Raw genomic sequence first — 23,518 nt, 5'->3', positions numbered from 1 at the left:
GACAAAAATTATGACCATGGAAGAAATGCACAATTTTAACATTGACAATGAAGACTCTGAAATTGTTAAAGATTTTGCTTACCTTTATTCATTTTTTTTCACAGAGCCCCTAGGCCAAAAGAAATACCTAATAGAAATATGTATGCAACAGTTAGGTCCTAATAACTTAGCTTTTGAAAAAAAAAACAAAAACCAATATACATAAATCAAAAGAAAAATAATTTAATTTTATTCTTAACCACAGTTGCTTATAAAAGGGTCTGTAATCTGAACATCATCTCAAATCTTGGAAACTGTGTAGACACCACCACCTGCACAGCTTGCTCCACACTGATTTTCAGTTGGTACTTGCGTTTGATAACGACAGCTGAAAACCCCACTTCTCAAAGAGAAGACATCTTTGAAAGGAATGGAGAGCAATCTAACGCTGAAACGATGAATCATCTTGACCTGGTAGTTCATTTGCTTGGCATCCAACAGATGTCAAGTATTACCATGTACTCCTTGACATTTTAACATATGCCACAGCGCCCTTGGGAGTTTGCTGTAATGTCCTGGGTACCTGGATGATAGTTGAGGATTCATAGTTCTATTCTTTTTTTATATTTTTTAAACATATTTTATTGATTTTTTTACAGAGAGGAAGAGAGAGGGATAGAGAGAAACATCGATGAGAGAGAATCATCGATCAACTGCCTCTTGCACACCCCCTACTGGAGATGTGCCTGCAACCAAGGTACAGGCCCTTGACTGGAATCAAACCTGAGACCCTTCAGTCCGCAGGCGGATCGATGCTCTATCCACTGAGCCAAACCTGTTTTGGCTCTTTTTAAATTTTTTATTCTGCTCCCTCATTTGCAAAATGATAAGCATCTATTTAAGTGGCTAACACTCAAGAAGCAGTGTTCTTCCCTCCTCTGTTTTTTGTCTATGGTGGTTATCGAAGACTGGAAGACCCCTAAAGGCCAGGTCATCCCAAATATGTTCCTCTAGAGAGCATAACAAAATCTTTGGCTCTGTTGTATATTTAAATAAGAAAACCATTTTCAACTTTGTTCATTTTCTAACAGTTAGATCAAGACTGGGAGCAGAACAAAAATATGTATGATTTTGTACCTCGCTCACTAATTTTTAATCATTCTCAATCACACCTTAATCTAATCCTGATTTTTCTATTAAATTGTATGATTTCATTTACCCTAAATTTCTGTCATTGTAGTCAAAAGTCCCTTGGATAATGTAAGTGGCTCTGATAGGAGCACACTGGGGCTTAAGCATAGATCAAAATTAAAAGCCTATTTCTTTCATCTGGGTCAGTACCTTCTCTTCATTATTACTGTTGTCAAGATCTTCAAAATATGAACTACTTATCCTGTTTGGCTGCTGTCAACAGTTGGGAAGACAGCCTCCCTCTGACTCCTGTTTCTAGCTTTTTCCTGGCTCGTTTTCCGTAGGCAGAGCAAAGGGGAGAGACAGACACATATATCTCTCATATCTTCTGCAAGACTGTCTCTTCCCAGCAACAACAAAAAAGGCTTCCTCGCTCACTCTCTCTCTCCTCCCTTTTTATGAAAATCTCTTAGCTTCTTTTATCTTCTATCTACTGCCAGCTACCCACAGTGGATACAACCTGCCTTTGATATCGACTTGCTGTCTTATAATGAGGACTATATTCCCTTTCCATGGAGAAATCCAAGCTTATCAGAGCATTTTTTTTAAATAATGTTTTTATTGATTTCAGAGAGAGGAAGAAAGAGGGAGAGATAGAAACATCAATGATGAGAGAAAATCATCGATTGGCTGCCTCCTGCACACCCCATAACCCAGGCACAGACCTGATGGGGAATCAAACTTCCTGGTTCATAGGTGCACACTCAACCACTGAGCCACCACCACAGCTGGGCATAACACGCTTCTTGAAACCCCTCTCCTAGTGAACAGAACATCACTGTAGACATGGCCTAGAGGGGTTTTGCGCACAGGGACAGGCATCTGATGGCAGCCCTCCACCGCTGTCCCCATTTCCCCAGCCTGTGGAACTTCCCACTTCGTTCTTGCTGAAGCTTTTCTGTGAACCAGATGTCAACAGACATAGCGGATCCTTTACGTTTTAATCTGTGTAACATTTGAAAGTGTTGAAGGAGTTAGGCGCGTTATTCATTCAACTATAGCTACTTCCTACTTTCTGATTACCTGGGGGAGGGGAGCTCTCTGCAGGATACCTGTTTGGAGCAGGTATCCCAGAAGCCACCTCCATCGCTGTGTTTAGAATCCGGCTGGCACACAGCCTTCTGGAAAGGCTAATTCTTGGTGTTTAGGAAAAAATTAAAGGCCTAGGAAAATACAGGGGCCAGAACAAAGCAAGTCTGACTTCACTTCTATCCCCAGGAGCAAGGCAAGGAAAAACTCCTCCCTCTTCTCCTGAATGAGGGTTCCTTGTGAGAGAAGAGGTAGGAGTTTTTTCTTGCCTTGCTCCTGAGGATAGAAGTGAAGTCAGAACTTCTTTGCAACAGTGAGTGACTGATTCCTCATCAGAGGGCCTCGTGCTTTTGCAGAGCTGATGTCACGCGTGGTCAATGAAGGGTCTCTCCCAGCGAGAGCTGACAGAGGCAGAACCAGAGAAACAGTACAAACCGCATCCCTAACCATGACACACATTGGGAAAACGGGAGGACATTTTTAGAAGCAAGAAGAGACACGGGGCCACCCCCAGATCTTCAGACACTTTTTTTTTTTTTTTTCCTTCCTGACTCATCGGGTTAGGAAAGCCTGGTGAGAAGGGATTGAGAAGCAGGCGAGGGAGCCTGCCTTTTTTGGCAACACGGGGCCTTTTGATTTCAGATGCCGAAAATCTTCAAGAACAGACACGGCGTGCTAGTGTTCCAGGCTGGAGGCCAGCAGCAGACGAAGCGGGTCAGATGGCGGGGGCCGTCAGCCAGAGACCCAAGGACTTTCCCGGGGCTGCACCTCCCCGGAAGCTGGAAGATGTGGGCGCAGGTTTGCCTTCTGAAACGTGCAAATGTCACCAGCCGGGAGGGGCCGATGCCAAGAGGCGGCTGCAAACAGATCTCCATCTGGTAATGGGCTCGGCTTCCCGGGACACAGATGAGAATAGTCTGAAACAAAGTGGCGGAAGCACCGGCCTGGCTTTTCACATGTTGTTATGGTCTCTGGGTCATTTCCTGCCTTTGGAATTCACTTCCTGTCCAGGTTCAATAAAACCAGATGATTACAAGGCAGAGGTTGGGATTTTTCTTTGCCTCTGGCCCAGTGGAGGGGGGCAGCTCTGTGACTGTGAACTTGGCCGTGTTAGCCTCCTGTGCTCCTGTCTGCTCCCACTGAGCCCAGGAGGGTGGAGCCTTAGGAATGGAACAGTAACGTAGGGACGGGAGCCACCACCAAGTTGAGTCAGCTGAATCCCCTTGTTCCTGAAAAACAAAACGGGAAAGGATAGATTGGGACGGATGCACATGATGCTTTGGGGAGGGCAGCTCTTGACAACAGGTCCCCATGTAGGGAGGCAGCCCCCCTCAAAGGGAGGAGGCTGAAACCAGCTCCCCATGGCCCCACCCTTGACTTCCTGGAGTCAACCAGCAGGCCAGTTAGGAGAGTGACATTTGCTAAACAATGACCTGCTTTGTTTTTGTTTTATTGACTAGAGGCCTGGTGCACAAAATTTGTTCATGGCGGGGAGGGGTCCACTCAGCCCAGCCTGCACGCTCTCCAATCCAGGACTCCTCAGGGGAGGTTCAACTACTGGTTTAGGCCCAATCCCAGGCTGTCAGACATCCCTCTCACAATCCTGGACCACTGGCTCCTAATCATTTACCTGCCTGCTGGCCAGGTCACCCCCAACTGCCCCTCCCTGCCGACCTAGTTATTTCTAACTGCCTCCCCCACTGGCCTGGTCATCCCTAACTGTTCCCCCTGCCAGCCTAACTGCCCCCCAATTGCACACGCGCGCACACACACACACACACACACACAAACCAGCCTGGTCGCCCCTAACTGCTGGCCTGGTCACCTCTTACTGCCCCTCCCTGCCACCCTGGTCACCCCCAACTGTACCCTCCTGCTGGCCTGGTTGCCCCATGCAGCCTGCTGTTCAGTTGTTTGGTCTCCCCTCACTAACCCCCTTGCTGATGTGGTCACCCCACGCAGCCTGCTGTTCAGTCACTTGGCCACCCCTCTCTAGTCCCCCTATTGGCCTGGTCGCACCAAGCAGCCTGCTTGTTCAGTCATTTGTTTGTCCCTCACTAACCCCCCTGCTAACCTAGTTGTAGACAGCCATCTTGTGAGGGTGTGAGGGTCAATTTGCATAAAACCTCTTTATAATATAGGATATTTATCTCCCACAGAAAAGAATTAAGGTAACAACAACTATCTTCTCTGTAGCATTTTTATCCTCATTTTTGGGGGGTACTGATGTGAGTCTTCATTGTAAATTCTTTCTGCAGCCCCCAGTATGTCTTTGACACCCTTGTAGTTCTACAGTGAAGAGGCCCCTACCTTCCAGAAGCCAGAGTGAACTTTCTTATTCCAAGGGCTATGGGAGCTGCTGCCACCATTGTGTGTCTAAGTCTGAAAGGTTTGTCTCTAGAGAGTGATCCTCAGTCACATGCTCCTTCCGAAAAGCCAGCTCATGCAGCCCCTGGTGTCTAGAGGAAGCCTGTGGAGCCTGTTCGAGTCCAGAGCCCACCTCTCTCTAGACTGAGCGATCCCCAGAAATAAGAACCAAAATTCCCCCACTCCCCCAACCCCCACTGCCTTGACAGAAAGCCAGGTTATTACTGTGCTCAAGAGTGAATCAAACCGACCTTTCCAAAACACTCTGTCTCATCGGGGACCCACAGAAGTGGTCTCCTGTGACATTTGCGGCGATGATTCCAACAACATTTAAGATGTTCCCGGGGAAGTTGGCTCTATAAATAGGCAGGGTCAGAAACACCTGCAGGGGATGATTTCCGAAGCTCCAGGAAGTTGCTCAAGGGCCCCAACGTTCCCCCACTACAGACTGCTCTGGAAACCTACAGCATTCTGTTTTCAGAGTGTATTCCGGGGCTGGTAACTTTGTGAGTCATTGCATTTAAACTTTGAGGTGCGTCAGGGGGCCAGGAATTTGCATTTTTATCAAGCTCACCTGCTGATTTGGTGCACGTGGCCTGTGGCCCATACTTTGGAAAACTGTGCTGCAGAGAATTGTGAGTCATTGCCACATTAGCATGGATTAACTGGTGACGTGGGATAGCACCACACCTGAATTCCAACCAGGCATTGGCCCTCTGTGGGCAAAACAAGTTCCTGCTCCTCTACGGAAAGCCTCAGGACCAGAAGGCGACCTCTAAAGGTTTATTCGGGGGCTGGTTTCTAAAGTACGGTCCAAAGGCCTGCAAAGTATGAGGGTGGGCCCAAAGGGTCAGAGGGGCCAGGGCTTTCCCAGCATGCCCTGCGCATTCCCTGAAGCTCTGCAGTGCAGAAAGCCCTGGACACAAGGAGGAGCCTCTCATCCCAGGACTGCAGTCTGTCTTGGTGTCTGAGGTCTTGGGGATAAAAGGACACTATAGTGGATTCATCTCCTTCCTTCGCCCTCAATCATTTACAAATAGGAAAAAGGGAAAGGAAGAAGAGATTTATTTAGTGCTTTATAAACACTGTCTTTTAAATTCTCCAATAACTCTAGTCTCCTTTTGAAGATGAGAGAATTGAGAGTCAAAGAGATTGAATAGCTTGCCTAAATTCCCAAGGTCATATGGCTCCTGAATGCTTGAGCTGAAATTTGAACTCTTGCCAGTCAAGGTACAAGTTCCATGTTCTTTCCACAAAACTACTCATAACCAAAAGTGTTGCTGTGGCCATTCTGAAGGCCTAGATGTTTCGAGACCCTCAAACTAAGCTTACCTCTCCCTGGCCATGATGCACACCTGTGACCCGCTCTATCTCAGCATCTCCCCACACCCTTGATCTTTATTGCATCCCTGACCTCCAACCCCTCAGCCGTGCCCATTTCTTATCCCCACAACTTCCTGACCCCGAGGGGCAAAATTTGCTACCACCTCTGCTGGGCCCAGGAGGACTTTTCTAGTCACTGGCTTCAAGACCAGTCAGTGGATTTCATGGCCTGAGAATCCCCAAATGCTTAAGAAGCGTGTGTGTACTGACTAAAGCGAAACCCCTACCTTCCTTTCCTCCCATCCCGCTCCCCATCTCTTCTCAAAGGGCACAGATGGAGGAACCTTGAGTCAGCCCCTACCCTTCTATTAGTCAGCCCCCTCCAACCCCAACTTCCTAGTAACAGAGATTATTCTGGGATGCTGGGCACCCCCTAGTGGGAGTAATGGAGAGAGAAGAGAGATCGCTTTGATCTGTTCTCAGTATCCCACGCACCCCCCAGCTTCCACCCCTCCGCACTGGCCTTTGCCTTCCAGCCCAACGCACTGTTCTTGGAGTGACTCATTGTTCCCAGGCGACTGGGCCTTTGGCTCCATAGAGCCCTCCCTGCGTTTACGGGCATTAATGCACTAAAATTAAGCAGAAGGCAATTCAGGCAGAACAGTAGGGGAAACTTCCTATGGCGACAGCTCTTGAATCCCTGTAATTCCTTATAAGGCAAACGGAGTAAGACCTAACTGCACCGAGCAAAACAATGGAGAATGTCTTGGAAAGATATTTTTGGAAGAAGGGAGGGTGAGGGAAAGGCTACTTTCCTGATCCAAGATAAATGTTAATGCCCATGTCGGACACACTTACCTTGATTTCAAGACATGTTAATGCTTGGTGCTATAGGTCTTATCGCTCCACATTGCACCATTTTGAAATAAACAGATAAAGCCCCATTCCAGCAGAGGGACAATCCATCTGTAGTTGTGGGACATTCTGAACATTTTTTCACTATCCCTCCCTCTTAAAAGATCATGGCCGTAACCCTCATGACAGGGGATGATCCCTACTAGTATTACGTTTCAATCAATAAACCATTTTCTGAGCACTTACACTCTCCAAGGCTCAGGTAAAATTGATCTTATGCATTTTCTGTCCACATCTAGGTTAACCCTCAATCCGAAGAAGGGCTTTAATAAAAGATGGGGAGAGCTAACATGTTTGAGTGCATGCACTAAGAATTCTTCTGGGTGTATTCACAGTCCAAATTTTAGTTTAATAGCTGATCATCTGCTCACGAGCAGGGGTTAGCGAATCTGATCCTGTGGCCCAATACCTGTCCCCAGGGGATGCTACAATCACATAGCCTGCCACCTCTGTGTGACTTTAGTTGCTAGGGTCTTACCCGCTCCTGGGTTTGAGTCTTTGACTCATTAGTACCCATTCCCATTGACCTTCTCTGACAGTTCCCTGAAACCCTGATCATAGTGCTAGCAATCCCACTGCAGGGTTTTCTCTGTGATGGCTCCTGCCTAGTTGCTCAGACCAGTGGTCGCCAATCTTTCACATCTCACAGACCACCTGTGGTCCACGGACCACCGGTTGGGGATCGCTGGCTTAGACAGTCTAATCTCAGAACTGCTTACAAGGTTAAGCCTTTTCATCTCTTCTCTCAGAGCCATTTGATGATGTTCGTCTCTGTGACAATCGCGATTGAAGAAGCGTCTCTCCCCTCAGGCACTTCCATTTTTGTGTTCAGATTGGCAGCCTTCCCGACTCATCAGAGGCCTCAAAGAATGAAACCCGCCATGGAGGCTAGAGGAAACATTGAACATAAGTGAACTGGGCATTTGGGAGAAAGAAGCAAGGTCAAGGACGCTCCAGCTTGGTCGGCCTCTCTGACCAAGGCTTGAGAGCAGAAGCTGGGATTCCTTCCTGCATAACTTGGGCTTGAATTAAAGGCATTTTTTTTTTTTAATCTGAAGATCTCTGGCTTCACTCTGGATGGAACACTCCAAGGGCGGAGTAAGGTCTCCAGCTGGCAGGAAGGACACGCTGACCCATGGCCCCAGTGCCTTGGCCAATCTGGGAAGAAGACACAAAAGCTGTGGTGACTTAGCTGAGCCACCTGGAGTGCTTCTGTCAGTGTGAACTGCGTCAGCTGGCCTTGGCTTTATGAGAAAGGGTAGTGGTGTGTTTATGTGCTCAGAGGAGAAAACCTCCTGGAGAGAGAATGAGAAATAAAAGTAATAAACCCAACTAGTGGCTGCTTTGGGTGGCTGGGAAAGAAGGAACCCTCAGACAAGGGGCCTCGGCTCTGACAGACAGAGATAAGGGAACTTTCACTCCTTCTGCTTCTATTTTAGAAGAAATAAAAAGCAAATCATAAATCTAAAGATGACGGTCCATTCATCTGGGGAAAGAATTAAACAAGCTGTTACATTCCAAACAGATATGAGGACTGCAAAAGTGAAGACTTTTAACTGGTGAGAATGTTTCTTTCCTGAAAAACATCACCAAAGATAAGGTTCCAAAAAATTACTTTTTAGGCAGGTTAAGAAGCATTCATTCGGGCTGTCTGTCTAGCACTGGATGCTTTCTAAGAAAAAGTAAAAGGTAAGCAAAGGAGGCTATTATGGGAAATTCAGGAGTGTGATCTGTCGATTAAGGTGGAGAGGGGGTGATACAGCTGATCCAGAGCTGCAACAAACAGAAAGCAATGGTTCTGCAACTTGGGAGGTGCCCAGAAGGGATAGTGCCCCTGGTTTATGCCTTTAAGAAACCACCAGTGAGCTCCCCAGGCAGTGCTCGTGGGCAGGGGACAGGTCTCAGCTGTCCACCAGTGCCTGCAGCATTAGATATCTGTATGCATTATCTGCTCCTCTCCCCAAGGGAAAGAAGTTCTGTGCCAGCTGGAAATCTCCCAGGAAAGTCAGGTATGTAACTCTTGGATGCTGTCCAAGGAAACCAGGTGAGGGCTTGAACTCTGGCCAGAGAAGCAGGGTGTGTACACCTGGGGAAGCTGAGTGGGAGTCGTTAGACTCCACTCAGGCAGGGAGCACGGGGTGTGGCAGGCCCATGAAGAGTGGGTGTGAGCATTCCAGAGCCTGGACACTGTTTATGGGAGATGCTTCAGTAAATACAGAGCATGAGTTCCTCTGGCTGTCCTACCACCTTTTCTCCTGTTGAGTTTCTGGTTCTTTTGAAGCTACAACATCAAGTTCTCAATAAAGCTGAAGCTGAGACATAGATGGGACACAATGGCCAGAACTGCAGCACAGAGCCAAGGAGATGAGGCAAATTTTTGGACCTGAAGTAGGTAGCTATGCTCCTGAATCACAGCAATGAAAGTTAACTCCATGTCTTCATCCACTTCCTTCTCACTCTCTGGTGTCCGTGTCCTTTTGACCTTTCACTTTCCTTCTTGCTCTTTCTCCCACGGATTTCCAGTGGCCAGCTGGAGCCACTTATGGACCACCTCCCAACTCTGTGTTCAGTAATGCCACGAGGCAGCTTACCACCAGCTATGGTGGGAGCATTTATATTACAGAAAGAACAAATGCTATAAACTTGAGGTTTATTTCTTTTTTTCTGAATAGCCAATTGTTAAAACATTTACCAGTATATGAGGCCTGTAACTGAGTTTTTACATGGAAGAGGGGCTGGTGAACTGAAGGGGAACAATGCAAGAAATTTGAGAGGCAAATGGTGAAGCAAAGTGGTGGATCACCAAGACTGGTTCTGCCCACGCACCACCCCAACACAAACCTTGGATTCCATACTTAACAGTTCCTCAATAAGAACCTGCTCATGCAGAAACCTGTTTGACTCAGTGGTAGAGCGTTGGTCTGTGGACTGAAAGGTCCGGGGTTTGATTCCGGTCAAGGGCATGTACCTTGGTTGCAGGCACATCCCCAGTGGGAGGTGTGCAAGAGGCAGCTGGTCGATGTTTCTCTCTCATTGACGTTTCTAGCTCTTTATCTCTCTCCCTTCCTCTCTGTAAAAAATCAATAAAATATATTTTTTTTAAAAAAAAAGAAGAAGAACCTGCTCTTGTGTCTACAATGACATGTAGACATTGTTTTCTGTTTATTTAGTTTTTTTGTTTTGTTTTGTTTTGTTTATCTTCACACTTGAACATTTTCTTGAAGTTTATGCTATAGGGTATAATAGGTCCTTCTACCACAACAGCCATTTAGGAGTAGCAGCCATAGCTCTGGGCTACGCCATGGCCATGATCTCAAGTAGGGCCACAGGTAACCAACAATGTGAGCAAGCTGAGGCCCAGCGGTTGCCATGGGCACCTCAGTAAGCATGCCAAGTTCATGCAGGACATGATCCGAGAGGTGTGTGGCTTTGTCCTCCATGCGCATCACACCATGGAGCTGCTCAAGGTCTCTAAGAACAAGAGGGCCTGAAATTCATCAAGAAAAGGGTGGGGACACACATCCATGCCAAGAGGAAGAGAGGAGCTGAGTGATGTTCTTGCAGTCATGAGGAAGGCAGTTGGCAAGAAGGACTGAGCCCCATCCCTTCTGTGGGTAATAAAACCTGTTCAGGGGGGGGGGAAAAGAACAACTTAGGTCCAGAGTGTTTTTCCTATTATGGATTTAAAGTGTGTTCACATAGATTCACTTCCTTTCACTTCCTTCTAAGCACCCATATAATAGTACGTGTTCCCCTTCCCCTGTAACTGCTCCCCATTGACCATTGTCTTCCACATCTTATGTCTTCCAAAAATATCCCTGAGCTGGATAATTATCACTCCCTCTAGAGTACAGTTTTTAAACTTTAATGTACGGGCAAACCACCAAGGGAATCTTGTTAAAAAGCAGATTTATATTCAGTAGGTCTGACCGGGGACCGAGATTCCCCATTTCTAACAAGCTCCCAGGTGCTGCCGCAGGTCACTCAGTTAGTGGCAAGGCTCCAGACTGGACATGTTAATCCATCTGCCTCTTCTGCTTGAAGAATTCCCATTACACCTCTGGAAGGGACAGTCTTCCAGGGAGATTGGACCAGTAGTGGAATCAAAACCAAACAACCAAATCTATATGCCAAGTGGGGTTAGATTCTCTTTCAAGAATTTGAACTAGAAATGCTATCCTAGCCTGGATTCTCCACAAAGTAGAGACTGAGATAGATGTTTGCACATGGTCGTTTATTTGGGAATCCCAGAAAACATGAGGAGTAAGAAATTACAGGGAGAGAAAAAAACAGTACAAAGATGTGATTGAACTGATGATCTCAAAGGGCATCAAGCACTCAGCCCTGTGGGACCTGCTAATGGGCCTTCAGAAAGACTTCTCAGTACTGTCTCAAACATTTACCCAGCCTTTCCTTTATGAAAATACTGACTAAATGCTTCATAACCTTTATTTTCCAGTTTCCAAAGAATGACTTGATTCCTTAGCATCCTCTAAAAGTCACCGATAAATGTTACTTTAGTACGATCATGAACTCACGGATGATAAAGATTACATGTTAAGTATTTAACACAAGTTGCATAGCAAGTCCTCTGCAAACATTAGCCATTGATATTACCACTCTTTTTCTATTAGTGCGTTCTCATGACTTTTCCTATCATAATGGACCTGCTTGCTCATATAGAACACCAACACCCATTGACTTCTTAGGATTTACTTCTTGGCTTATACCCACCCACTGTAACTGGAGAGCCAGTCTGACACCCTCTTGAGTTTGTTCTGTTCATAGGAGGGAATATGCTAATTATAGCCACACCCTCAAAGGTGTGCAAGTTAGGGCCTGTCAGTCAGATCCAGTTTACTACCTGTTTTTTCAAATAAAGTTCTTTGTGTTTTTTTTTGGAACACAGACACATATATTCATTTACATATTATTTACGGCTGCTTTAGTGCTACAACATCAGAGTTAAATAGCAAAGCCTAAAATATTTATAGCTTTGTTCTTTAAAGAAAGGTTGCCAATCCCTGGTCTGTTCTACTCACAGACTATGTACCAAGTCCATGCAGCAATCTCAGGATGGGTTATTGATCACCGGGGAGACCAGGTAAGGGTGAGAATGAATCACTGCCATCTCTTTCCATTCGAAAAACAATTCCAAGTACTATTAGTTAATTCAACCCTTTAAGAGCTGTGCTTTATATTATCCTTCTCTGAATCAGACTAGTTACATAGTCCATCATTTGGCAAAAGTCCATTCAACAAGCAAAACGTTAACAAACTTTTTTTGCATAAGATTAGTAGCTTGAGGCAGTGCACTCAGTAGTCCCAGATCTGTTTCTTACTTCAACAGTGTTTGGAAGAAACAGACCCAGGAACACCCCTTCTTCCAGCCTCCAGAAACTCTCCTGCGTCTTATTCAGTCACCACCTTCAGAACCACCTCTGAGACCAGCCAACACCTGGTTTCTTTTCTATCTTAACTCCTTATTGTCCAACAACCATGACCTCCCAAATTTGTCAGGTGGAGGCTGCGGTCAACCACCTGGCCAACCTGCATCTGTGGCCTCCCACACCTACCTCTTTCGAGGCTTCTATTCGACCAGGATGATGTGGCTCTCAAGGTGTGTGCTACTTCTTCTATGAGTTGTCAGAGAAGAAGCTCAAGGGCGCTGAGCATCTCTTAAAGTTGCAAAACCAGCGTGGTGGCCACCTTCTCTCCAGGACGTGCTGAAGCCTCCCCAAGAGGAGTGGACAAAACTCAGGGCACGTGGAAGCCGCCCTGGCCTTGGAGAGGAGCCTGAACCAGGCCCTCCTGGACTGCAGACCCTGGTTCCACCCGCAGACCCTCAGCTCTGTGACTTCCTGCAGAACCACTTCCGGGGTGAGGAGGTGAAACTTCCGCAGGCTGACTGACCCCCAAGACTGGTCTGGGTGAGTATTTATTCGAAAGGCTCACCCTCAAGCATGAGTAGGAGCCTTTGGAGCCCAGAGGCCCTTGGGAGGCCCCTCTGCATCTCTCTGATGTCTGGCTTTCCCCTCAGCCTCTCCCCGAAACTACTTGCCATTCTTTTAACCTCCCTGAAGCCCTCTCCCAAGCACTGGGCCGAATAAAACAATAAAGCTTTTTGCAGGGGGGGGGGCGGGGGGGGGGAGAAAGAAAGAAAGAAAGAAAGAAAGAAAGAAAGAAAGAAAGAAAGAAAGAAAGAAAGAAAGAAAGAGAGAAAGAAAGAGAGAGAGAAAGGAAGAGAGAAAGAAAGAAAGAAAGAAAGAAAGAAAGAAAGAAAGAAAGAAAGAAAGAAAGAAAGAAAGAAAGAAAAAAGATTATTAGCTTGAAAACAGAAGACTGTTGCTAAAGGAATCTTTCTCTTATTAAGGGATTTTTATCAGACTACTCTAAAAATAAATTAGCCTTTCAAGTAAGAAGAAATGTAGATAGAATTTATCACTTTCATTTTCTCCACAAATATCTTTGACATGTTAATAACCACCTAATGAGGACAGACATTAGATGAATATTTATGATGGCCGTGGTTGATGAATATGATTCATGAACTATGCATTGAGTACTGGATTCAGAGTGGAGTCATGAGATACGGTTAGTCATTGTGATTGGATACACAATGAAGGACCACTTTATTTTAGGCCCTCCACCATGAGAATGCCCACGTCCACAGAGAACTTTCAGCTTCTTTTGTGAAATAGTCTTTCAGAGCAGAAACACAGGAAGTTACTTGAGAAGCTCTGACCAAATAACACAAATACTTTTATCATGTTCAGAGGTCAAGCTTCAGAAGCCTTCTGAAAACAGCCCTAAGCCCCAAAGTACAAAAAGGGTGAGTGGAGAGGGAGTGTTTTGTTAGGGTTTGTTTTTTTTTTGTTGTTTTGTTTTTTTGGTTATGAAAACAATATAATATTTTAAATTTTTTAAAGAAAACTTCCCTTCAGTCCTGGGCCCTAAGATAGTTGTTTTCATTTTTAAGTAATTTCATTTAGTCTTCAACCAAATGCATATCCATGTTCACATACAATTAACTTGGAAGAGAGTGTACCTACCAGGAACAATGGTTAAAACACGCACAAGGCTTTCCCACAGGATGATCTTCACAGAGGTATCAGTAACACCATGTATGAGACCTTCCAGTGGCTCTCAAGCTTCGCTGCACGTGGGCATCTCTTGGGAATGTTTTTTAAAATAATGATGCTGTGGCCCCACCTGCCAAAAATCCTAATTTCATTATTAGCCTGGGGTGGGTTCCAGGGTTGGGTATTATTTTTAAAATTCCCCTTGTAATTCTAAAATGTTGATTTAGCCAGATGCCTTGATGTTACAGGTCAAAGACTGAGGTCCAGGAGTGCATTTCAAGCCTGGGCCCTTTTCCCCAGCTAAAAACTTCCTTAAATCACAGTAAATGAACAGCTAGTTGAAGACCCTGTGTGAAAAAGGAAATTCCAGACTTTTCCTTGGATGGCCAGGTGGGGATGTATTCCATGGTTCGAAGAATAAGGATTGAGCCTCTTTCACAGCACAGAACCAAACTTTCTTGCCATAGTCAGGATCTACCACGATACGAATGAGCAACGCTTAATCGGAGCTGTACCTTTGGCCTAGTTAGGAGACAGTGTCCAGATGTTTGGGATTGCGTTCTCTCAGCCATCCAGTCCTCAGTTTAATATTCAACAGGATGACCGCCATTATTTAGAATTCTCCCGAGGAAGCAGGCTCCAAAACCTAAGATTTGACATGTTCCCCCTTTCCTCTTTTCCATGTGGCTGGAGTTTAAAAGTGCTTCTGTGTTGCCTCCTTCCTTTGGGAATTTCCTCTGGAGCTGGAGATTAATCATTATGCAAATATTAAAGCATTTGAAAGTTTGAGAAAGGAAGGGGATTTGTTTAAGCAAGGCCGTTGTGGTAGTTTAAATGAAAGATAAACAGCTGTTGTGTGTTGACCTGCATTCCAGTTCTACTGAGCAGTTTGTGTGATAGGAAACGATATGTAAGTCTTCTCTGAGTTATGTGTGCCTTTGCCAAAACCTCTGGGTTCCCATAAGTCTCCACGTGGGTCGACCACCACCCAGCCTGTGTGTACTCCCTCTCAGACCGAAAAGGCTCTTCTGGGAAAAGGCAAATTAAAACATTTCTCTCTCAGAATATTAGTCTGACTGAGACGTTATTTAGATTTTTTAAATAGCCTAAATGCCTGGGGTGATCTGAAAGGAAATGCAGCAGAGTCTCATGTTGCCTAATAAATAGGGCAAGTCATGCTCACTCAGGCACGGCCCAAAGGGAAAAACAAAGTCCTCACTCTTTACCCTGAAGGTCAAAACTCTTTGGCTTCACTTGTCATAGTCTCTCCTTCTATGCCCTCATGGATTTCTAAACAATGGACTGCTAGTTAATAATTCTTTGTATTAAAATGTCCCTGCTTAAATCACTGTGCACTTTCTCCTGATCTGACCCATACTGATACCGCCCTTCCTAGTCACAGAGTTCCCCAAGAGCAAAGGACATGGCTATGGGGCTGGAATTAGACAAGCAAGGCACACAGACTCATTGACTTATAGGGTCATTTGAGTGCAGAGTGGATGCCTGAGGGTGGGTGACTCCTATCTTCCGTCCCTTGTTTGCCTCCCCCACCAGTCCAGACCCTGGTGTGTTGTTGTTTTCTTTCTCTCTTCTCCCCTCCCCACCCCTCACCTCCAGAGTTTAGTTTAGCACATTCCAGAGGTACTAGTTAGTACCTGTTATGAGGTGAATGTTGTGTCCCTCTGCAAAATTATATATTCAAGCTCTAATCTCCAATGTGTGAGTATTTTGGAAACAGGGTCTTTGGGGGTAATTAGGTTTAGATGAGGTCATAAGGGTGGGGCCTTCATTTAGGTATTAGTGCCCTTTAAGAAGAGGAAGACAAAGATCTATCTTCCTCTCTCTTTCCCTCCCTCTCCCCTTCGCTCCCTCTCTCATTCTTTCTCCCCATTCACTGAGGAAAGACCACATGAGCACACAGAGAGGCCAGGAAGTGGGTCCTCTCCAGGACCCAAATCTGTTGGCTCCCTGATTTTGGACTTCCCAGCCTCCACACTCAGAAAAATAAATGTCTGTTGGTATTTTGATATGGCAGCCCAAGCTAACACAGTGCCTAATTAGGATTTAGTAAAAAGCGGAATTACCTTTTCTCTCTCAGAATAATTTCGCTAAATTCAGTTCAAGAAAAACAGTTAAGCCCAACTGGCATAGCTCAGTAATTGAGTATCAACCTATGAACCAGGCAGTCACAGTTAGATTCCGGTCAGGGCGCATGCCTGGGTTATAGATTTGATGCCCAGCGTGGGGCTTGCAGAAGGCAGCCAACCAATGATTCTCTCTGGTCATTGATGTTTCTATCTCTCTCTCCCTCCTCCTTCCTCTCTGAAATAAGTAAAAATATACATTAAGAAAGAAAACAGTTGAGTCTAAAAATAGTTTAGCATAGTGTTCAAAAGTCAGATTTTAAAGTCTTATAGACCCATGTTCAACCCTAGCCCTGCTACAACCCTGATCTAGTTATTTTCTGTGTCTCAGTTTCTTTATAAAAAAGGTAGGGAACCTTTTTCTGCCAAGGGCCATTTAGATATTTATAACATCATTCGTGGCCATATAAAATTACCAGCTTAAAAATTAACCTGCTATATTTGGTCAAACATTTAATTAACTCACCCCTATTACCTTGGCAGGGCCAGACCAAATGATTTTGTGGGCCATATACGGCCTGTGGGTCAGATGTTCCTCACCCCTGGTCTATATAGTAGACATTATAATAATGTCTGGTTCATAAAACTGTGGAAAGGATTAAATAAGATAATGCTTATAAGGGGTTTAATTCAATGCTCTCAAATATTAGCTTGTAGTGTTGATAGTAGGCTAAAATTACTCCCCATAAAATTAACCTCAGAATCCCCCTAAGTCTGAGTCACAAAATGAGGAAATAAGACCCAAAAGCCAGTATGTCAGTAATTAGTCTTTTGAAGGGGGTTCTAAAGTCGGAAAAGTTGGACATTGCTTCTCTTTGTCTCAAAAGCCAACATAAACCATATTTAGGAAGGAAGGTAAAAAAGCATAGCAATGGCGTCAATCTCCTTTAACATGACAGGAGATTGGATTAGAATAAATATTCAATCTGTCCTTTTTTTGTTTCCACTTCAAAAAAGCTGTCACTTTATTCAAATTCTATTCAGAGAGAGTGTTTAGTGCCTCTTCCGCATTCCAGAAATTACACTAATTAGTGAAGATTCCAGCAGATGAAGGTCGTAAGGTATAGAGATAAGCATGTAAAGAAAGCAAAGGTCGTTCTGAGTGGTGGTCACTCCAACTGTGGTGGAGCTCACCAGGGATCTGCAGGAGGGAATGGGCAGGGACCAGGCAAGGTCAGAGAATCCTTCCTAGAGGCTATCTCCTTATTGCTATTGCACTTCCGAAGTAGAAAGGGAAAAATTGAAGGCATTACTTGAATTTTTTCAAGGGACTAGAGCAAGATGGGTGTTTTTGTCTGAAGCTAACTGTTAGTGTATTTGGTCATTTGGAACTACTAATATTGACAGTGGGGCTACCATTCCTTGAGTAGCTACTATATATGAAGTATTTTATATGCCTTAATTAATTTTCAATTCAATCCTTCTAAAAAACCCTGGAAGGTAGGCCTCATTATCAACATTTTACAGATAAAGAAATTGAGACTTTTAGCCAGAATGGTGGAGCTGAAGCCAACTTCCTCAACTCTGCCCTTGGCCTGCTACTATTGACTTTGTCCAATTTTTAGAAATCTGTTTTTTGCTGTTATACAAAAAACATGCAGGGCCTATATAGAATATTTCTAAACCTAAGCAAACTTGACCTAAATTTCTCCATAAAACACTGGCTATTATAATAGGCCAGATTCAACCAGCTTTTTTTATTCACAACTGAAAATTGCATTTTAACAGAAAAATAAATGTGCTACCCAAACCCAATAGACTTATTACATCACATCTCTAGACCAGTTCTGCCAGTTTATTCACTGCAGCTATAAAGAATAACACAAGAAAATGTCCTTGGATTTTATACCATCCTTTGCCCAACAAGGAAAACTCCCAGCTCAGAGCTGGACCCAGCTCAGGCAACCACCAAATATTGCTTCTGTCTTCCTTCCCTCCTCTGGTGCAAACAGCAGAAACGAAACAAGGAACTGGGCAGGCAGATCAGGAGAGAACTCCTATCCAAAGACAACAGGATAGAGAATTGCAGGCTTATCACCCACAGCCATGGTTCATGGCCCTCTCCAAACCACCTCTTGAGAGATGCTGTTGCCAGCTACAGTTTCATCCAGGAACTGACCTTGGCCCAGAGCCTTCCATTCACTTGTCCAGAAACTCTGCATACCAGAGAGGTCTTTCCCAGCCAATAGATATACTCTCTATCCTCCCTTCAATGGAGCCCAGAGAGATAAGAATAGCCTGGGGGTAATTGGAAGTTATGGGACTAACTTGGGAAAAGTGGGCGGAATAAAACGGGAGCCTCAGAACAGCTTTATAAACAGCCCCAGGGAATGGCTTTCAGGTGGGAGGGAAGCAGGCATGTCTCTCTTGATGAATGGACATAGATTCTGGTACTCCAAAAAAAGAATTTGAAAATACATTTCCTGACTTGGGTAGGAATAATAATGAAATGACGAGATGACTGTATGCTGAGCACTCTACCTGATACATAGGAAGTACTAAATAAGGAAGAGCTGCTGCTGCCCTGGCCAGTGTGGCTCAGTTGGTTGGAGTGTTGTCCTGTGCACTGAAGGGTCACAGGTTTGATTCCCAGGCAGGGCATATACTCAGTTTGCCAGTTCGATCCCCAGTCAGGTTCATACGAAGGCAATTGATCAATGTTTCTCTCTCACATCAGTGTTTCACTCTCAGTCTCTCTCCCTCTCCCTTCCTCTCTACAATCAATTAAAAAATATTCTCAGGTGAGACTTTGAAAAAAAAAAAAAAAGAAGAGCTGCTGCTATTATTATCATTAAGATTTTGCTCTTTAAAATTAAGACTAGTTTGTTAAGGATGTGATACAAGTGCAGAGTGTCCAGGTATGTAAGGGGGGGCAGAGGTGGATATTGTGGTAGGCTGAAAATGGCCCTCCCAGAGATACCAGTTCTAATCTCCGGAACTGGCAAATATTACTTTATTTTAAGAAAGAAAGAAAAAAAGTTTGCAGATGGGATTAAGTTAAAGATCTTGAGATGGAGGTGACTATTCTAGATTTTCTGCAAAGATCATAAATGTAATCACAAGTGTCCTTTTAAGAGAGAGGAAGAGCCGAAACCGGTTTGGCTCAGTGGTAGAGCGTCGGTCTGCGGACTAAAAGGTACCGGTTCGATTCTGGTCAGGGGCATGTACGTTGGTTGCGGGCACATCCCCGGTAGAGGGTGTGCAAGAGGCAGCTGGTCGGTGTTTCTCTCTCATCGTCGTTTCTAGTTCTCTATTGCTCTCCACCAGTAGTTGGACGATGCAAGGAATGGAATCTCTCCTGGAGTCTCTGGAGGGAGCCCAGTCCAGTTAGCACCTTGAATTCAGCCCAGTGATACTGAGCTTGGCGTTCTGGCCTCCAGAACTGTGAGAGAGTACATTTCAATTGTTTTAAGCCCCCAAGTTTGTGGGATAGCAGCCATAGAAAACTAACACAGTTACTAAGTGGCTTTTCATCCTATGCAAGATTCATCAGTAAACTGTTGTCCATCATGAGTCCTAGCTAATGAATATTTTATTAGATTGTGCCAGTTCCAAAGGTATAGACCAGTGGTCTGCAAACTGCGGCTTGTGAGCCACATGCGGGCTCTTTGGCCCCTTGAGTGTGTCTCTCCACAATATACCACGTGCGAGCGTGCACATACAAGGCGATTGAAACTTCGTGGTCCATGCGCAAAAGTCAGTTTTCAGCTCTCAAAAGAAATGTCAATCGTTGTACTGTTGATATTTGGCTCTGTTGATGAGTGAGTTTGCCAACCACTGGTATAGACTACACATGCTGATAACCCAGTTTTGTGAGTTGTTTTTTTTGTTTTTGTTTTTGTTTTTTTGGGGGGTGTTGGTAATTAAAAAGCCCTGATTTTCAGCAGATGCCAATTCCTATGATATCAATACTCCCACAGTGGCCCAATTTCAAAGGATTAGCATCTGACTTGCACAGTTCCTCAGTGCTTCACAACCGGCTCTCGCACATCGGAAGGAGTCAACTTCAGCACATCCCTGTAGAGGTGCAATACACCATGGGGAAATTACTCTCACACTGAGCATAACTTTATTTCTCCTTGATCATTCTGAAGAGTATTGTGGTTCCTGAGAAACAACACGGGGAACATTAATTACTGTTGCATTGTGTGTGTGCAGAGTTGCCAATCCACAGCATTGTGGTGGGTGGCTTCCCGCCCCACAGGGCTGGGAAGGAAAAGGCAGAACAGAACGTCCAATCTCCGTTAGTTGTATGCTTTTGTTCCTTGGGGAGCTCTGGAAAGCATCCAGCAGAGACTATGCTGCCTTCCTTAGGTAAATTCACTGCGGTATAAATAGTAACAGCAGTGACAGAGATTATCATCATTTTCTTCCAATGGAATAAGGCTTTACAGTTTTCAAAGGGAATTGGACTTTCACCTTGAGGAAAACAGAGCAGAGGCTTCATCTCCAGAGACAAATGGAGTGTGTAAAATTCAGCCTCTTCTGTTCAGCCCCACGCTGCTGACTTCTGAGCAGCATTCCCGTGGTATATATCCGGGGCTTGGGAAATGTTCCGAGTTCTCGGGAAGAGAGTTAACTAAAACATATGACATCTCTGGCAAGAATCACAATTTCACACACAAAAAAACTTTTCTTGCAAGAACTTCCTCTGCATATTGCTTCCCCCGTTGGAATCGCTGTCTCTGGGGAGAGCTGGGGTCTGAAACGACAACTCTGTTTAATGAAAGTGAGAGCTGAATCCAATAGCCCTTTATTCATTCCTTCAGGACGAGCCTTCATCTCAAGATCCCTTTTCGTGGAGAAGATAAACTCCTCCAGATTCTTTTTTCTTTTTGTTGTTTAGACATGAAAGCATTTTATACCTCAAGGGGAAAACAATTAATACAGTTACTACTCCTACAACACAACGGTGTTTTCTGTAGACAAAATATTATAGACTATTTGTATGACAGAGTATTTATTTATGAAATTGGAGGTGGGGGTGGTCACTGGAGAGAGGCCTGGCAGAGATTGGTTAAGAGAATCAATGTTTTCAAAGTTGAAATGTGCTATATATGCCACATATAGCTATATATATAGAAGCCAAGCACCTGGAAGGACTGGAATGACAGGTCACTATGACACACTCTGCAGCAGGCCAATTGGTCCATGGGGGCGGGGCTGTCCAGCCAACATCCTGTAGCCCCCTACCGGCATGGCCCCTGATAGGCCCTTCCCTCCCACCCCCCATTGGGAGCAGGGCTGGCTGACCAACCTCCTGCATCCCTTCCCCCCAGCCGGCCAACCCCAATAGGCCCCAATCAGGGCAGGTTGGCCGGACCCCACCCGTGCACAAATTCGTGCACCAGGCCTCTAGTGTAAATATATATGATATGTATTTCTGGAAGTAAAAGCAAGACCGTTATCAGCCACCCTTGCTGGTAGAGGAAAATAAGACCATATCCATATTAAAGAGAGAGGTCACCACTTGCGTTTCAACATGGTCGTGGTGCCTGCCCTTTCTGCTACCCTATGTACGAGTGCCAGGATCTAAACCACGGGCAGCCTGATGCTGCACTTCAGAGATGGCCTACACAGAACAGATTTTCAGGACGCATCTGTGGATCATCACAGTGATGAGATGGTATTAAAATATTGGACAAACATCTACTGGAGACAACATGTTCACTACCTACAGGAAAGGAGAGTCAGAGCTGAGGGCGAAGGACTAGATTTATGAAACTCCAGTCCCTTCAGCCGCACTGAAGAGTGACAGGGGAGACAGTTCAAGTCCTCTGATTGGCCCGTAGGCTTTGTGTATAAAAATGGATAATTTGCTGTGAGCTTGAACTAGAACTATATTTTGAAGTATAAACAATCGGATTTAGAAAATTACTTTTGTACAACTAGAACTCCTGTACAGTGAGTTATTCAAATACCCAGTGACAGCATAATAAAAATGTAGGACCTTTATTTAAATGCTGCCATTTCCTCTTCCCTAAAAGTAGTTACACACACTTGGAAACTGCTCTCTTTCATGCATTTAAAATAGCATCTAACATCAAGGCCGTCATTTATTAAGAAGTAACTTGCTGATCTGAAAGTGCTGATGTGATTTCAAAACGTAGTTAGGGTGAATCCAACTCAATGAGGCTTTTATGCATAGATTTGGGAAATGAGGAGCTTGTCATGGGCTTTTCATGGCCACCTCAAAACGGCAATTGAAGATAAACTGCAGGAATCAGGACCAATGTTGTAATCAGAAAGGAACCTTCCCACAGACTGAAGCAAACTTGGAAAACAAATGAGTGGCATATTAAACAATAACGTCTGAGTAATATTGCTCATTCCCCTGTGATTAAAGCCTGCTGGAGCACCATGAGTCAATACGTAAACACATACTGGTTATGTTGGGCCTCACTGGTTTATGTGTTTCTGGTCAACCACAGCGGCCTCAGATTTACTGTTGAAAAGGTGTTTAGGGGAAGTGAAACCAGCTACCACCTTCTTTGGTGCGTGTGATATATTACTCATAATGAGCAATTCATGTGATAAGAGTAAGCATTCTTATAATGTTCTAATGACTTGTCCACATTCTGGAAAATGTATGTATCATATATAATACCCTATTTATTTATTTTTTACTTAACCACAAAATATCCAAGAATTTTCCATTACTGTATTTGCTGAATTTTAAGTTGTGAATTTTTATTTTAATTTTGTTTTTCTTTTTTTAAGTTTTATTTTACTATATTTAAATCTTTAATAATCTAACTGGATTTTAGTTTTATGTATAGAATGAGGTAAAGAAGTTAATTTCTTTTTTTCCCACATGGAAAGTTATTTATCTTATCACCCTTTTTAAAAAGTTCAACTTTTCCCCTTAATATCTCCACAGTATCTCCTCTTCCAAATAAGAGTCACATATGCTTGCATATATTTCTGAGACTTCTGTTCTATTCCATTGGTCTGAGTTGATACCAAATTATCACCTTTTTTGTCTAAGCTATTTTAAATTATCCTTCCTTCTGTGAAGAGTCAATTTTTTTTTCATGTTTTCTAATATGTTACATCAATTTTTGCATGTTAATCTTATATTCAGAAATGTTAACACACTCTCTAATTAGTTTTGTCTCTAGACTCTTTTGGATTGTCTATGAAGATAATGTACATTTTTAACAAATTCTAATTTATTGTCTTTCTTTCCAATATTTATATATCTTTATGGTGTGTGTGTGTGTGTTTTGCTGCATTGGTGAGGACATTGGCATAGTTTTTAAATTTTATTGAAAATACTATAAGTTTTCTTAAATTAAAATCTGAATTTTTAGATGCCTTACTTTTCCTGAGCTAGCAGCTTTACTAACATACTACTCCAAACATACAGACAGGAGGTCCCTCAAATATATACCAAGAAACACATGGTATAAATGAGAGGAGTCTAAGTATGGAACCAGCCAATAATCGTAAGGCTAATGTTTATTCAGTACTATTTGCCAAACATTG

At 44.1% G+C, this 23,518-nt stretch overlaps 1 long non-coding RNA gene across 2 annotated transcripts in view; it reads right to left on the bottom strand.

Moving 5' to 3' along the window:
* Positions 1-206: 206 nt before the first annotated feature.
* LOC311631428 overlaps positions 207-23,518 on the bottom strand; it is a 37,648-nt gene continuing 14,336 nt past the window's right edge. For both annotated transcript variants that reach the window (XR_014796577.1, XR_014796578.1), the window contains exons 2-3: positions 7,524-7,692; positions 207-3,428 (exon numbers count right to left, since the gene is read on the bottom strand). This is a non-coding gene — a long non-coding RNA (uncharacterized lncRNA). The remainder of the gene's footprint in view (positions 3,429-7,523; positions 7,693-23,518) is intronic.

This window comes from Pipistrellus hanaki (genome assembly GCF_964339955.1).
Source record: "Pipistrellus hanaki genome assembly, chromosome: 12".
Lineage (NCBI taxonomy): Eukaryota > Metazoa > Chordata > Mammalia > Chiroptera > Vespertilionidae > Pipistrellus > Pipistrellus hanaki.
Note: the sequence above shows the minus strand (reverse complement) of the source record. Positions and strands in the feature narration are given on the sequence as shown.